The following is a 17,084-nucleotide window of genomic DNA, read 5'->3' on the forward strand; positions in this document are numbered from 1 at the left end:
ACATTTTGCTCAAAATATTTATTTTGTTGCATATGAAGTAAATGTGCTTTTCTCTATCTGTGTATGATTTTATATGGCATACATTCTTTTATTTCAGAACCTCGTTTAAATCCGTGACACTTGGCCTGAATTGTTCTTTAGGAAGGTGATTGGAGGTAATAACATTGAGAAGCTCCCCTGGAGGATACACCAGTAATTGCATCACATTGCACAAATTGTCAGAACATTAGTTATTATCTGCTTCCTACGACTGGTAATCCAATTTGGACAAGAGGACACAAAATGGGTATTTGACTTGCGCTTCTTAGATTATTTGCAAGTGGCAGTAGTGAGCTGATTACAGTAAGCTCTACAATCAAATGATAGCTTTCGCCTTAGGAGTCCAACAAATGGTGTTTAATTATCCCCGAGCTGTAATTACAGGCTGCCTATCAGAGTCAGGGGGCTCGCTCCAGCAAATGAACTAGTTAATCGGCATACCCTGTTTGTTAACTTGTTCCATTTGCACCCATTATTGTTGAGCTCTATCTATATCCTACTATGCAATACTCTTAATGAAGGTCCACAGTCTCAAATGGAAACAGTTGCACTGCTACAAACTGCTGGGTACATTTGTTACCTTGACAACCATTGGTTAAAACGTGCTGTAACAGGCACATTCACGCAGGGGACATGGTTAAGATGGGTATAATTATTGTTCTATTAAGTGCCAGAGTTTGCCTATAAGTCAAGGCTTCCTATTTTTATATTGTTGTGCATCTATGAAAAAGATTTAAGATTAAGAACCTCACAGAGTGTAGCAATAACGAGATGAATTCAACACTTATGATTGCATGCTGACTGGTGCTAAATTGCCTCAGAACTACTTTCAGTTTTATCTTTATTCTTTCGTTCTTCCTCCTCAGACCCTCTCTGCAGCTCTCCAATACCTCTCACATCACCCTTCCTATATTGGAGTATGTTTAAATTGGCTGAATCAGTATTAACAAGGCTAACAGCCTCATAAATTCGCTGATGACACTACTGTTGTTGGTAGAATCTCAGATGGCGATGAGGAAGCGTACAGGAGTGAGATAGGTCGGCTGGTTGAGTGGTGTCGCAGCAATAACCTTGCACTCAATGTCAGCAAGACCGAGGAATTGATTGTGGTCTTCAGGAAGGGGAAGTCGGGAGAACACACACCAGTCCTCATTAAGGGGTCAGTGGTGGAAAGGGTGAGCAGCTTCAAGTTCCAGGGCGTCAACATCTCAGAGGATCTATCCTGGGCCCAACACATTGATGCAATAACAAATAAGGCACACCAGCAGCTCTACTTCGTTAGAAGTTTGAGGAGATTTGGTATGTCACCAAAGATTCTTGCAAATATCTATAGATGTAACGTGGAGAGCATTCTGACTGGTTGCATCACCGCCTGGTATGGAGGCTCCAATGCACAGGATCACAAGAAGCTGCAGAGGGTTGTAGACTCAGCCAGCTCCATCACGGGCACAAACTCAATTGTCCACCATTGAGGACATCTTCAAGAGGAGGTGCCTCAAGAAGGCGACATCCATCACCAAGGACCCTCACCATCCCAGACATGCCCTCTTCTCGTTACTACCACTGGGGAGAAGGTACAGGAGGCTGAAGACCCACACTCAACAATTTAGGAACAGCTTCTTCCTCTCTGCCATCAGATTTCTGAACAGTCCATGAACCCATGAACACTACATTCGTTCTTCCTTTTTTTTTGCACTATTCATTTATTTTGTAATCTATAGTAATTTCATGTCTTTGCACTGCTGCCATGAAACAACAAATTTCACGATGTACAAGTCAGTGATAATAAACATGATTCTGAAGGTAACCCTCTAACTTCAGCTGCTGCTAATGATAAGGATGTCTATTGGTGGTAGCTGAAAGCCTCACCCACTCCAGTTGTTTCAAGTGCCTGGCCCTCTGGAGACAATTGGATGGAGTATGTGCTGTGCACACTGCAAACCAACTTTACTGGAGATGCAGCTAAATAGGAACAAAAAAGATAAGCTTTAAAATATTTTTAGGGTCAAGGATTACTTCTCAATGTCCAACAAAAAAATAACAGGGTCTCCGCACCCCATGCCCTATTATTGTGAACTTCCTGTACTAGAACTTCACTTGCTGCTGGTCTATATTGTGTCATTCAGGACCCAGCTGGTTGTCCTGGGACATCTTGGTTGGCCTGTTTGCTTCTTCCATTTCAATGAGAGCCAGGCCTCATATGTCCAGAATTAGAATACCCAATCTAAATGGGGAGGAGTTCGGTCTGCATTTGAGTTCACTCTCACTTATGGAAACTTCTTCCACTGAACATATCCTCTCACAGCTCAAAGCAATGATAGGGTCAGCAAGATGGGGTGGATCACAGTCAATGTCGACCTGTTCCTCACTGAGTGGCAAGCTCAAAAATGGGATAAATGATCTTTCAGCAGGGATGAGGTTGAGGGGAGTGTGGGTGAGGTGTATAGATCACTCAGTGTCAATCAAGAGCAGGAGACCTGGCTCTTCATCATGCTCCTTCTCCCTCCTGGTCTCCCCCTACTCAGATGCTGCAGGTCCACTGCAGTGCCATCGCCCACTTTATTTGGAGATATCTGACAAGAGGGTCAACCCTTCCTGGAGACTGCATTCATTATAGAGGCGGTTTTTAATTGTACTCATTCTGTGTTGGCAAGGACAGTGTTTATAGCTTGATCCTGGTTCACCTTGAGAGTAAGGCTTCTTGTGGTCCAAACGGTGAGGGTGCCCTCACAGTGCCATCAGACAAGATATTTCACAATTGCCTAACTCTTTGTGGACTGTGCATTTGCAAACATCTTGAAAAGGATGCAAATCATCAACCTGGTAAAGGATGCTCTTTGGTCTGCCTGAAACTAGTTGGTCTCCCAGTACAATGAGATGTCTGTAAAGGAATGCTGCCACCTGGCACATTCTAGGCTGCAGGATTACATGCTTAGGGACACACTGAAGATTGGTGCAGCCAATGCAAAGGCTTTGTGGGGAAGGACTGCAATCTAAGGTCCTATCACCACTAGGCATTGGAGGAACTGGGTCCTGTGTGTATTGTTTAAAGAGGCCACATGAGTGGCATTGATGCTTTGGACATAGAATGCATTAAATTTATGACACTACAAGTGTATAGACCTGATAACAGGATGAATGCTATAAAGTTCTACCTGCCCATCATCCCTCCCTTACATGTTTCCACTTCTCACCTTCCGGCCTCTGTCCCTACTTTCCTCTCCCCCTCCCCCATCTGCCCATATTTTTTTGTTTTTTTTCTTTACCTGTTTCCACCTATCACCAACCGACCTTTCTTAACCTCCCCTCCCCACCTGGCTCCACCTGCCCACCATCCCCCATTACATCTGGTTCCACCTATCATTTACCAGCTCCTGCCTCCCCTTTCCCTCTTCACCTCTTTATATCGGCTATCTTTCCTTCCCACTCTCAGTCTTGTTGCAGGGTCTCAATCAGAAACGTCAACTGTCTTTTGCCTCCACAGATGCTGCTTAACCCACTGAATTCCTCCAGCGGTATTTTTTTTGTTCTAGATTCCAGTATTTGCAGTCTCTTGTGTCTTCAACATGATGAATGTATAGACTGGACAACACTATGAACTGTTTTTGTATTTCTTGTATATATTTTTTATAAATAAGTTTTATTCTTGAAATTAAAAAAACATAAGAACAATGAAATTACATTGTATTATTGTATTATAAATTACAATGAAATTGCTTGCTTATGAAGTTACATCTTAAAACCTATTAATTAAGTATCTATTTCCTAACATGCAGATAACACTATGCAATAAAATGGCAGGACAGGCTAGAATTTGTTTTACAGAGTCAATTAACAGGGAGTGGTGAAAATTATCAGCTTCTAGTGGGAAACCAGAATTCAGTCATTAATGTTTCAAAGCAAAATGCAGACAATTTCACGGGGACTAGCTACTGCATTTCAAACTGACAATGTTTTAAATAGTAAAAAGATCGGCAATTCTACAAATTATTTCAAGCATTTCACTAGATATAAACTGTTGTCATTAATTATTTTGACTTTGTTAACAAATTATTGTCTTATAGCTTAATTACTAGATCACTTGTCACTGGCTGCCACCCCCACAACAAAACACAACCCATAAACACACACTAACAGCCCTCCATACACAAATACACATACCACTCTACCACCCCAAACACACATACCACTCTACCACTTCCTTACACACACACTTTGGCACTCACTTATACCCAATTCATAGAACATAGAACATTACAGCACAGTACAGGCTCTTCGGCCCACGATGTTGTGCTGACATTTTATCCTGCTCTAAGATCTATCTAACGCTTCCCTCCCACATACCCCTCCATTTCTCTATCATTCATATGGCTTTCTAAGAGTCTCTTAAATGTCCCTAATGTATCTGCCCCCACAACCTCAGCTGGCAGTGTGTTCCATGCACCCACCACTCTTTGTGTAAAGAACCTACCTCTGACATCCCCCTTATACCTTCCTCCAATCACCTTAAAATTATGCTCCCTCGTGTTAGCCATTTTCACCCTGGGAAAAGGTCCCCGACTGTCCACTAGATCTATGCTTCTTATCATCTTGTAAACCTTTATCAAGTCACCTCTCAGCCTCCTTCTCTCCAAAGAGAAAAGCCTTAACTCACTCAACCTATCCTCATAAGACATGCTCTCCAATCCAGACAGCATCCTGGTAAATCTCTTCTGCACCCTCTCTAAAGCTTTCACATCCTTCTTATAATGAGGCAACTAGAACTGAACACAATATTCCAAGTGTGGTCTAACCAGAGTTCTATAGAACTACAACATTACCTCGTGGCTCTTGAACTCAATACCCGACTAATGAAGGCCAACACACCATACACCTTCTTCACAACCCTATCAACCTGCACGCAACCTTGAGGGATCTATGGATGTGGACCCCAAGATCTCTCTGTTCCTCCATGCTGCTAAGAGTCCTGCCATTAACCTTGTATTCTGCCTTCAAATTCGATCTCCCGAAGTGTATCACTTCACAGCTTTCCGGGTTGAACTCCATCTGCCACTTCTCAGCCCAAGTCTGCATTCTATCAATATCCTGTTGTAATCTGCAGCAACCTTCTACACTATCTACAACACCACCAACCTTTGTATCATCAGCAAACTTATTAATCCACCCTTCCACATCCTCATCCAAGTCATTGATAAAAATCACAAAGACCAGGGGTCCCAGAACAGATCCCTGCGGAACACCACTGACCACCAACCTCCAGGCAGAATATGTTCCATCAACCACCACCCTCTGTCTTCTATGGGCGAGCTAATTCTGAATCCACACAGCCAAGTTTCACTGGATCCCATATCTCCTGACCTTCTGAATGAGCCTTCCATGAGGAACCTTATTAAATGCCTTACTACAATCCATGTACACCACATCCACTGTTCTACCTTCATCAATGTGTTTTGTCACATCCTCAAAGAATTCAATCAGGCTCGTGAGGCACAAAGCCATGCTGACTGTCTCTAATCAGACTATGCTTCTCCAAGTGCCCATAAATCCTGTCTCTAAGAACCTTCTCCAGTAATTTGCCGACCACTGAAGTAAGACTCACTGGCCTGTAATTCCCAGGGTTTTCCCTACTCCCTTTCTTAAACAAAGGAACAACAATTGCCACCCTCCAATCATCTGGCACGACTCCTGTGGCCAGTGAGGACGCAAACATCATTGGCAAAGGCGCAACAATTCCTTCCCTCACTTCTCATAATAACCTTGGATATATCCCATCCGGCCCCAGTGATTTATCCATCCTAATGTTTTTCAAAAGTTCCAGCACATCCTCTTTCCTTACATTGACATGCCCTAGCATCCTCACAAACTTCAAGGTCTCTCTCACTGGTGAATACTGAAGCAAAGTATTCATTAAGGACCTCCCCTACCTCTTCTGACCAAGCACATGTTTCCTCTTTTATCCCTGATCTGTTCTACCCTCACTCTAGTCATCCTCCTATTCTTCACATACGTGTAGAATGCCTTGGGGTTTTCCTTAATCCTACTTGCCAAGGCCTTTTCATGCCCCCTTCTAGCTCTCCTAAGTCCATTCTTAAGCTCCCTCCTGGCTACCTTGTAACTCTCCAGAGCCCTGTCTGATCCATTCTTTCTAAACCACTCTAATTCACTCTACACATACTCGTAGAACTCACTACAAACCCCTATACATACATCCACACACAAAACCCCCCAAATATACACACAAACCCCATACACAAACACACACACAACCACTACACACTTCACACAAACACCCTCCACACCACAACAGTCTGCCAAAAACTGAAAGAGGTGCACAGTCCCCAACACCCATTCCCCTCCCCACCACACACACCACCATACACCATCTCTTTTTTTCCTCTCTCTCACACACACACATATAGAGACACAGATACACAGACACACACTGAAGCAGACTTCTCTCATGCCAAATTCAACTCTCATGAACTTCAGTCACCTATGTGACTGGATATTGTAATGCACCCTCACACTGAGCTAGCAATCTGCTGCAGGAACTCAGCAGGTCGAGCAGGACCCTGATGCAGGGTTTCGACCCAAAATGTTGACAATTCCTTCCCCCTCAACAACCCCCTCCCCAACACAGATTCTGCTCAACCTGCTGAGTTCCTCCAGTAGATAGTTTGTTGCTCTAGATTCCAGCATCTGTAGTCTTTGTGTCTCCTTTTCATACTGAGCCCATGGAGTATTCATGTCTGGATAAGGTTTTTGCTGTACATTCAGCTCCATCTGGAACGTGTTGGGTGTGGTGAGTGGGTTTAGTCAGGCTCTGTTTTGCTGTATACACCAGATGTGAACATAATTAGTGTCTTTACATACTACAACTGTTGGAAACATGGAACAAAAACAGACAAGGCTGGAAACACTCATTAGACCAGTTACCATCTGAGAAGAGGACAGAAATGTTTCCCCTTCCGGAATGGACCAGACCTGAAAACAGGAAAAAGAGAAATATACAAAAATCAGATTCACCAATACTCAGTTTGAGTTTTCCCAGGACTTCTCAGCTCCAGATCTCATCACTGCCTGGGACCAAATATGGACCAAAGAGCCAAGTACTGGAGGTGAGGTAGGGCTGACTGTCTCTGACATTGAGCCAGCATTTGACTGAGTGTGGCATTACAGTGCCCTGGTAAAACTGAAGTCAATCGTGATCAAAGGGAAATCAGTCCAATGGCGGAGTCATACCTCAAACAAACAAACATAGCTGCAGTTGTTGGAGGTCAATCATCCCAGCTGCAGGCTGTCACTGTAGGAGGTCCTCTGAAGAATGTCCTGGATCCAATCATCTCCAGCTGCATTGTCAATGACCTTCCTCCTATAATAATGTTTGTTCTTGATTGCACAATGTTCAGTTCCACCTGCTACTCCTCAGCAAATGAAGTGGCTCATGCCTGCATGCAGTAAGTTCACGTTGGGCTGAAAAGTGACAAGTGAGATTGACATCACAAAAATGACCACCTACAAGAGAGCCTAACTATCTTACTGTGATACTCAATTGCATTATTAGCATTGAATCCTCCATTGTCAACATCCTGGAGGTTGCCATCGACTTGTAGCTCAAATAGACCAGCCTCATAAGTTCTGTAGCTATAAGAACAGGTCAAAGATTGGTTATCCTGTGGCAAATGATTCGGCTTCTGATTCTGAAGTCTTCCCATTGTCTACAAAGTACAATACTGCAGAGTGATAGCACACTTGCTGCTTCCTTTGATCCGCCAACAATTCTCAAGCGGCTTGATGTCCCAAAAGCCAGCTCCCCTACCTCCAAGAGCACAAGGGCAACAGGTGAATGAGAACACCACCACCTGCAGGTTCCTCTCCAAGTGGCATACCATCCTGGCCTTGAAATAGGGTTGTACTGGTTGTGACTGCTGAATGACAATCGTCTCAGACTGATTCTGCATCACCCCTGGATTTAATCCTGGAGCCCTCAACCCACAGTGCTGTGGGAGTACATTCACCAGAAGGAATGCAATGGTTCAAGAAGATGACTCATCAGCACCTCCTCAAGGGCAATTAGGGATGAAGCATTCACACATCCAAAAAAGATATATAAAATGCAGTGAGAAATGATTTCCCTCTCTTCAGTGTTCCCCTGGAATCAAGGAGCACTCAGTCCCATTCTAATTCTGTTGGTTCTGAGAAGGTTGATGAGGCTAGGACGAAGCCCACCAACTCTGCCGACAGTCATGGATGCACACAAACACCCTCCACATCACAGTGGGTGGGTAACATTTGGGAGGTGGTGCACTCCTTCCACCATTTACGGCTGGGCTTCTTTGTGCCCTCGACAAATGGACTCGGGGTTCTCAGTGCCATCCTGAAAGGTGCTTCTCCATTTTGAGCATCAATGGGCCAGCGATTCTCACAAACCTGTGAGGATGTCATACAAGGAGGCTTTGAGAACATGCTGGAATCATCTCCTCTGTTCACCTGGTAACCTCTTGCTGTGACTGAGCTTGTAACGGAATGTCTGTTTCAGGAGGTTGGTGCCTGGCATGTGAATAACATGGCCTGCCCATCAGAACCAAGTGAGTGTAATTTTGGCTTCGATGCCGGGCTTGTGCTTCCTTCCTCCTTTTTTTTCCCCTCTACCCTCGGCTCTCCACCCTCTTCACCTCCCCTTACTCTCCAGCCCTGAGAAGAACTGCTGCGGCATTCCTTCAGCAATGAGAAAGGTTAGCGCGGGACTGCTGATGGCAGTGTCTCCAGGGACACTACGGTGTGAAGTGGGACAAAGAAGCAAGTCCACAGAAGGACCTTTGCCCTAGTAATTACCCACCCTTCACTTTACTCACTTTCTTCTCTCTTAGTCGTGTTCATTCTTGGTAATTGGTTTATTATTATTATCACATGTACTGAGATACAGTGAAGTGCTTTTGTTTGCATGCCATCCAGATAGATCATTCCAAACATAAATCATTGAAGTAGTACAAAAGGGGAAAAAAACAGAATGCAGAATATAGTGTTGCAGTTACAGAGAAAGTGCAGTGCAGGTGTACAAATAAATTGCAAGGGCCATGACTAGGTAGATTGGGAAATCAAGAGTTCATCTTTATCATATAAGAGGTTTGTTTAAGGGTCATATAACAGTGGGATAGAAGCTGTCCTTGACCCTGGTGGTACGTGTTCTCAAGCTTTTGTATCTTCTGCCTGATGGGAGGGGGGAGAAGAGAGAATGACTGGGGTGGGAGGACTCATTATGTTGGCTGCTTTCCCAAGGCAACAGGAAGTGTTGACAGAGTCCATGGGGGTGGGGTGGGGGGGGGGCGCTGGTTTTCGTGATAGACTTTCTCATTTTCCTGGTTCTCTCCACTACCCTGGTGCCCATAACCTCCCAACTCCGATTAGTCCTGATTGTGGCCTATCCCAGGCCTTCAAGCCTCTCCCAGTAACAAATTTCAAAGATCTTTGAAACTGCTAACAAAGTAGGATGTTTAAGGACCTATGAAACTTTGTAAGTAATAAACCTGGGGAATACATGTGGCAATAGCAATAAAACATTTTCAAATTGGGTGCATAGTTAAAGCTACTGATGTCATTCTTCAGACCAAGAGAGAGAGGAAATGCAAAAACTCTGAACCTCATGCTGGATTTTGTCTTAACGGTCAGAGATCAAAGGCAGAAATAAACGGGAAGGAAGTTTGTGTTAAGTCACAAGCAGTCTATGAAGTCAAAGGCAGAAAGGAAATGGCCCAGAAATTAGCAAGGAAACACGGAGGTAAAGTCAGATCAAAATACTGGGCAAACCAGTCACCTATTCTGTATTTGGTCTTCTCAATGTGGGGATCAGAGCATGTATGAGCAATTGAGCGTACAAGTTCGATTCAAGGAAGCGCACATAATAGCTGTCTGATTCCAAACATTTCTTTGTGTTTTTCCTGACACACTAAAATTTAAACTAGTATACTTACATATATTTAAAGGCACAGTGAAATGACCCAATGTGTAAGTGAGCTACCTGTTACATAAGAACAGAAGAAACAAGAGCAGGAATAGGCCAGCTGGCCACTGGAGCCTGCTCCAAGATCATGGCTGATACACTCTTGACCTCAACACTACTTTCCTGCTCTCTCTCTGTACCCCTTCACACTCTGGTAGTTTAAACATCTGACAGTCTCTACCTTGAATATTTACAATGAATCTGCCTCCTCAGCTCTTTGGGGTAGATTTCAGAGATTTGTTATGCTGTGGGAGAAGAAATTCCTCCTCCCCTCTGTCTGAATTGGGCGATCCCTTACTCTGAAAACTATGCCCCCTGTTTGTAGGTACCCTCACAAAGGCAAACATCTTCTCAGTATGCAGCCTCTCAATCCCCCTCAGAATCTATGTTTTAATAAGATCAATTTTTGTGAAATTTAGAAATTTACACCAAATTATTTATTCTTGAGAATTCTATTTTTGACACAGAACAAAACATTTTCTAATATTATCAGCTGAAAGAACTCTTGCTTCTCTTCCTCCTGGCCAAGTGAGTTGCTGAAAGCCACGTCTGTTTCCTGACATGACTTATGTATTATCTCTGGCAGAGGAACTGGCACCAGCTTCAGTCAGAGAGAGGAGACTGGGTCAGGCTTCCACTCTGTATTGACACCTGCTGGAAATGTATGTCATTGGACATCAAGGAAGGATGTGATCAAGGTTACTTCTGATCTCCCTTATGGGCTAGCACACAAGCAATGAACTTTGAATGGGCTATTAGGGGACGAATTCCACTCATTGGCTGTACCACAGCTGGGTATCACTGGCCTTTTCCGAGCCATGACACTACATATTCCTTTTCCTGTTATTCAGTTGTTTCACTCTACTGTTTCCCAATTTCTTGTTCTCTTTCTCAACCTTTCTTTTTAATTTCCTAAACCCCTATTCCCCTGGGAATATCAGCAATGCAAAGGCCATATTGAGTAACATTCTTTAAGGGTAATGCTGACATCCTTAATAGCTTTGTGCAAATCTTGAGATTTCCACAGATACTGGGATATCCATTGAACTAAGAACTGTCTTGCCTGTATTTATATTTCCAAATGGTGTGTGTGTGCATTTCTGTGCAGTACGCCATCATTTTTAAAACCATGCACATCAAAAACAAGAATGTTATTGCAGGTGGAACTGTACGTTTAATTATACCCTTTCATGGAGGGGTTGTCTCCAAAGATGGAAAGGCTTTGATTATCCTCCAGACACCTTTTATCCTGTTGAGTAAACATTTGCTGGTATAATTCATAATTTTGTTATTTCTAGCTGCCTGGTGTTTTCTATTTCCACAGGTCTTTTAATGAAGAAGTGTGTGCATGTGTGTGAGAGGACAGGAGTGGGGGAAGAGGGAGGAAGGGCCCTTTTGAGGGGGGGATTTTTAATTTATGCACAGAGTGAACATGATTTTGGTGGAGTAGCTGCTGGAATCTGTGGGCTCCCTTATGGGCTTGCACATGAGCAATGAACTTTGAACTCATGACTTACCTCAGTGCAGCCAATGGGCTGCAGGCTCCAAACTGTTGAAGGAGGGAGGGAAATGAGCCAGTTTCCTACTTATTGTGTTGATTTGGTTTTAAGACAAGATATCTTTATTAGTCCCATGTACATGGAAACACACAGTGAAATGTATATTTTGCATAGAGTGTTCTGGGGGCAGCCCGCAAGTGTCTCTGTGCTTCCGGCGCCAACATGGCATGCCCACAACTTCCTAACCCGTACGTCTTTGGAATGTGGGAGGAAACCGGACCGCCCGGAGGAAACTCACGCAGATACGAGGAGAACATACAAACTCCTTACAGACAGTGGCCGGAATTGAACCCAGGTCGCTGGCGCTGTAAAGCATTACGCTAACTGCTACACTACCGTACCTGCCCATATAATTCATAGAACCATAGAGTTAATAGAGCGCAACAGGAGGCTATTCAGCCCATCGAGTCTATGCCAGCACCTAGTGGAACTACCCCATCAGTCTCATTCCCTATTGCTTTCCTCACAGCCCTGCAAATTCTCTCCCAATTAATGTGGGTGGGCTGATTAGTAAGTTTGCAGGTGACACAAAAAGTTGGTGGAGTTGTGGACAGTGAGGAAGGTTGTCAAAGGATTCAGCGGGATGTAGAACAGTTGGAGATGTGGGCAGAGAAATGGGAGATGGAGTTTAATCCAGACAAGTGTGAGGTGTTGCACTTTGGGAGGCCAAATGCAAGAGGAAAGCAAACAGGAAATGGCAGGACCCCAAGGAGCATTGATGTACAGAGGGATTTGGGGGTGCAAGTTCATAGCTGTCTGAGAGTGTCAACACAAGTAGTTAGGGTGGTAAAGAAGGCACAGCATACTTGCCTTCATTGGTTGGGGTGTTGAGTATAACAGTTGGGAAGTCATACTGCAGCTGTATAAATGGTTAGGCCACATTTGGAGTATTGTATGTAGTTCTGGTCACCGCATTACAGGAAGGATGTGGAGGCTTTGGAGAGGGTGTAGAAGAGGTTTACCATGATGTTGCCTGGATTAGAGGACTTTATATGTAAGGAAAGGTTGGACAAAGTTAGATTGTTTTCTCTGGAATGTTTTAGGCTAAGGACAATCCTGATAGAAGTTTATAAAATTAGGAGGCATAGACTGTATAGATAATCAGAGTCTTTTTCACAGGATAGAAATGTCAAATACTAGAGGGCAAAGCTTTAAGTTGAGAGGGGGAAAAGTTTAAAGTAGATTTATGTGGTAATTTTTTTTACTCAGAGAGCAGTAGGTGCCTGGAACAAGCTGCCAGGGAAGGTGGTGGAAGTAGATATGATAGTAACATTTAAGAGGCATTTAGACAGAGACATGAATAGGCAGGGAATGGAGGGATATAGACCATGTGCAGGCAGATGTGCAGTTTAAATTGGCATCATGGTGGGCTGAGGGGCCTGTTCCTGTGCTGCATTGTTCTATGTTCTATGTCTATTTAATTCCCTTCTGAAGGTATTGATTGATGCTGTTTTCATCATCTTTTTAGGCAGTGAGTGTCAGATCATAACTACTTTCTAAATAAAAACTAAATTCTTCACATCCACCCTTAGATTTATCTTTAACCCCTAGAGTTTTTGTAAACCTGTGTTCCCCAGTCCTTGACTCATCTCTATTGGAACAGATTCCACTTACTCACCCCTACTAACTCCATCACACCTATCAAATCTTCCCCTTCAAGGAATAAACCTCGGCATCTTCAGTCTGACCTTGCAACTGAAATCCTTCTGGTTTGCTTGGTCTAATAAATCTATTCTGTATCACCTCGGGGAGCCTGTTCAGTGATTAATGAGTTTTTCTACCAGATTTGTACTATGCTGAAGTCCATCCAGAGATTTTTACTAAGGCTGCACATAGTGACAGCCCTAGACACAAGCTGTGGAGATGACTGCATAATTCAGTGCGATCTGTCAACAGTGATGTCAATAGGCATTCTATTTTTAAGTCTAAAATACTTAACCAACCTTTGTTACCTCTACATTTTAACTGTCCCAATGCATTCTTTATTGGATCTCTAATTTCCTTCTTTGTAAATTGATATCATCCTAACTCTGCCATCCTAACCATTCCTCCACTACCCCCATTATTTACACTGGCTTCCAGTTAACTATTGCTTCTATTTAAAAATTCTTAGGCTTGCTTTTAAATCCCTTCATGGCCTTGCCCCTTCCTATTTTAGCAACCCTGCCACCCTCCATCAGTATATTGGTTAGTTCCCCAGAGGCAAGGTCCAGGTCATCTGGAGTCTCACAAACAATAGAATGTGTGAAAATTCCTTTAGGACATAGCTGGAGAATGGCTAAGGCAGCTCACCGTCCTTTTACCAACTTCTCGATATATACTGAATATTAGAACAGTAATAGACTACCTGGTTCCTTAAGCCTGTTCCACAGTCCAGTGAGACTGTGGCTGATCTATGACCTAATTCCATATCCCTGTGTTTTCCCCACCCCAAAATCTCTCTGCCTCATTCCAGTTCCCTCCTCCTTACTACCTTTGGTTAAAAACATCTATAAATCTCAGACTGAAAACTGGCAATCACCTATTGGATCCTAGAAATTGGACCCATTTTTCTCATTTCAGGGTTGACTAGTGACATCGGGATAATTAGCACAAACACTTCTGGGTGCTATTCTCCTTTGTGCAGTTGACGTTTGTCTGTCCTCAGTCACGCAGTTAACGATGTCATATGGTGTGCAGCACCAAATTTTACCTGTAAAGACGGAAATTGGCTGTTATAGTTCTGACTTAGGATCTGCATTTATAACATACAAGAAAACAAGACCAAACCCCACAGCAGATCAGCAAGGAAACATGAATTAAAGGGTCCCTAATGTAAAGAGTTTCATCAATTTATTGCTCCCTGCAGCTGTCAGCTTTGTTTTTATTTATCAGCATAGTTCCAGAAGTGTTGCTGGGTGCCCCATAACTTACAGCAGCCCTTTTACCTAATTCACCACGCAGATACATGCTGTGGTCTGTGTCAGCGTGACGACCTCGTGCCCCACGGTGGTGTGGGGCCAGACACAGTGTAGGATTCGGTCTCTTTAAGATATCTTCATTAGTCACATGTACATCAAAACACACAGTGAAATGCATCTTTTGCTTAGAGTGTTCTGGGGACAGCCCTCAAGTGTCGCCACGCTTCCGGCACCGACATAGCATGCCCACAACATCCTAACCCGTACGTCTTTTGGAATGTGGGAGGAAACTGGAGTACCCAGAAGAAACCCATGCAGACACGGGGAGAATGTACAAACTCCTTACAGACGGTGGCTGGAATTGAACCTGGGTCGCTGGAGCTGTAATAGTGTTATGCTAACCACAACATCATGTGGGTTGCAGGGATAGCCAGATAGACTGAATGTATCTGCACTCCCCACATCCTCCCCCACCACCCCCCCCACACTCCACCTCCCCTTGACCTTCATGGTGACTTTTTCTGCTGCTTCATGGACGGAGGTTCATTAAGGCTCTACCTCCTACTGACAATCATGTGGCAGCAATGATCTCTGTTGTTGGGAACCCTGTAGTAAAGTTTTTACACATGAATCAGAGTGTAAATCATCCTCTTGGATAATTTAAAAACCTTTTTTGCCAACTTCCTTTTTTTTGTGGTGACTATTTGCAGAAGAGAGTTCCATCTCCTCCATATTTTTACACTACTCCAAAAAGAAGTGCTTCCTGACATCACCCTGAAAGGCCAACTCTATTCTTTTAAACTATACCTACTGGACTCCAATCAACAGTGGCTTCCAGCCATCCAATCAGCTCCCCTAATTAGTACTTAGCTTTTTTCAAAAATCATCATTGATTGGTGGATGTTGATGTGTGCACTTCTGACACCAACAATAACAAGGTACATTGTTATGTTACCCAGTAACAGCATACAGCACCCATTAGACAGAACATCCTGTATAAAAAGGATGTGGAGAAAAGGAATAATTCAAATTCAATCTCTAGGAGATCTGTGAAGAACTTATCCAAATTGTCATTGGGAAGAATGCTGATTTTCAATTAAAAGTTTTTCATTATATTTTCTTCCATTCTTACATTTACAATTTTATGCTCAGTTATGACTGGGTATATAAGGTGTAATTCTAAATCAGAGTTAGACAAGTGATAGAAAATACAGAGATTTTGTAATGCTAATGTTTTTAACAAAATAATGAAAGATGGAACTATATCTTATATCCTTATCACATCTCTGAAACAAGCTGCAGTACAAGAGCACAGTGGTTAATTTATTGTACCAGTATCTGGAGGCCTCACCTATTGATCCAAAGATATGAATTCAAATCCCACCATGACATCTAGAAAATTTAAATTCAAGTAACTGAGTGAAATCGGGATGAAGTAGATCTGGAAAGAAACACCATGATTAGTGTACATGAATCTATGGCATCGTCATAAAGACCAGCTGCTTCACTAATGTCCTTTGGGGAAGGAAGAAATCCACCAGGAGGCTATTAAAATTGAAGTCAATAAGAATCAATCAGAACACCCTCCACTTGCTGGAGTCTTACCTAACTCAAAAGAAGTTGGTGAGGGTTGTTGGAGGTCAATCATCAATTGCTGCAGGAATACAAAAGAATAGTGTCTAGGTCTAACCATCAATGACCTCCCTTTCTTCAGGAGTCGGGATATTTGCTGATAATTGCACAGTGTTCAGTACTCTTTACAACTCCTCAGTTAATGAATCAATCTTTCCCTGCATGCAGCAAGATGCTATCAACATTCAGGCATGGGCTGATAAGTGGCAAATAACATTAGTGCCACACAAATGCCAGGAAAAGACTAAGACTCTTTAAAATTTATTTTTGCGATAAGGGGGGCTCGAGCCTGCTCCTGCACTTGCACTTGCTTCCTAAGTTCATATGAACATTGGCAAGTTCCTCTCCAAGTTACACAACAACCTTTGTTGCTGGGCCCATATCCTGGAACCCCTTACATTGTTAAGTACATAACATAAGTGCTTCAAAATAAGAACTGCAGCGGTTCAAGAGGACAGCTCACCATTACCTTTAGTTAATTAGGGATGAATATTAAATGCAGGGCTTGCCAGTGATGCCCCAATCCCAGGAATAAATAAAACAAATAAGAATGACATCAAAATATCCATTTTTAAGTAACAAATAACAGTGTGTTAGAAGGTAATAATCTAATTTCAGTGACATTCAAAAACCTATCTTGCTTTACTTACAGCTGATGAAATTATCTCACTCCATCTGCTACATGACCTTTTATTCTACAGGAACCATGCTACACAACAACCCTGGGGACTCAGCACTGAATTCAAAAATTTCAGATAACTAGCCTTTCTGAACTCTCCACTTCTGATGAAAGATCATCAACCTGAAACATTAACTTTGTTTCTCTCTCCACAGATGCCGTCTGATCGGCTGAGTGCTTACAGCATCTTCTGCTTCTGTTTCAGGTGTCCCGTATCTGCAGTGGTTTACTTCTTTTAGTTCCAGCAACACTCTTTCCTTCTCTCCCAGTGTTTT

The 17,084-nt window shown here is 43.1% G+C and overlaps 1 long non-coding RNA gene across 1 annotated transcript in view; it reads right to left on the reverse strand.

Annotated features, from left to right (window-relative positions):
* Window positions 1–3,773: 3,773 nt before the first annotated feature.
* LOC127574053 (uncharacterized) overlaps window positions 3,774–17,084 on the reverse strand; it is a 33,185-nt gene continuing 19,874 nt past the window's right edge. The window contains exons 2-4 of the long non-coding RNA XR_007956858.1: window positions 15,850–15,939; window positions 14,120–14,290; window positions 3,774–7,512 (exon numbers count right to left, since the gene is read on the reverse strand). This is a non-coding gene — a long non-coding RNA (uncharacterized LOC127574053). The remainder of the gene's footprint in view (window positions 7,513–14,119; window positions 14,291–15,849; window positions 15,940–17,084) is intronic.

The sequence above is a fragment of the Pristis pectinata genome, chromosome 1 (genome assembly GCF_009764475.1).
Source record: "Pristis pectinata isolate sPriPec2 chromosome 1, sPriPec2.1.pri, whole genome shotgun sequence".
Taxonomy (NCBI): Eukaryota; Metazoa; Chordata; class Chondrichthyes; order Rhinopristiformes; family Pristidae; genus Pristis; species Pristis pectinata.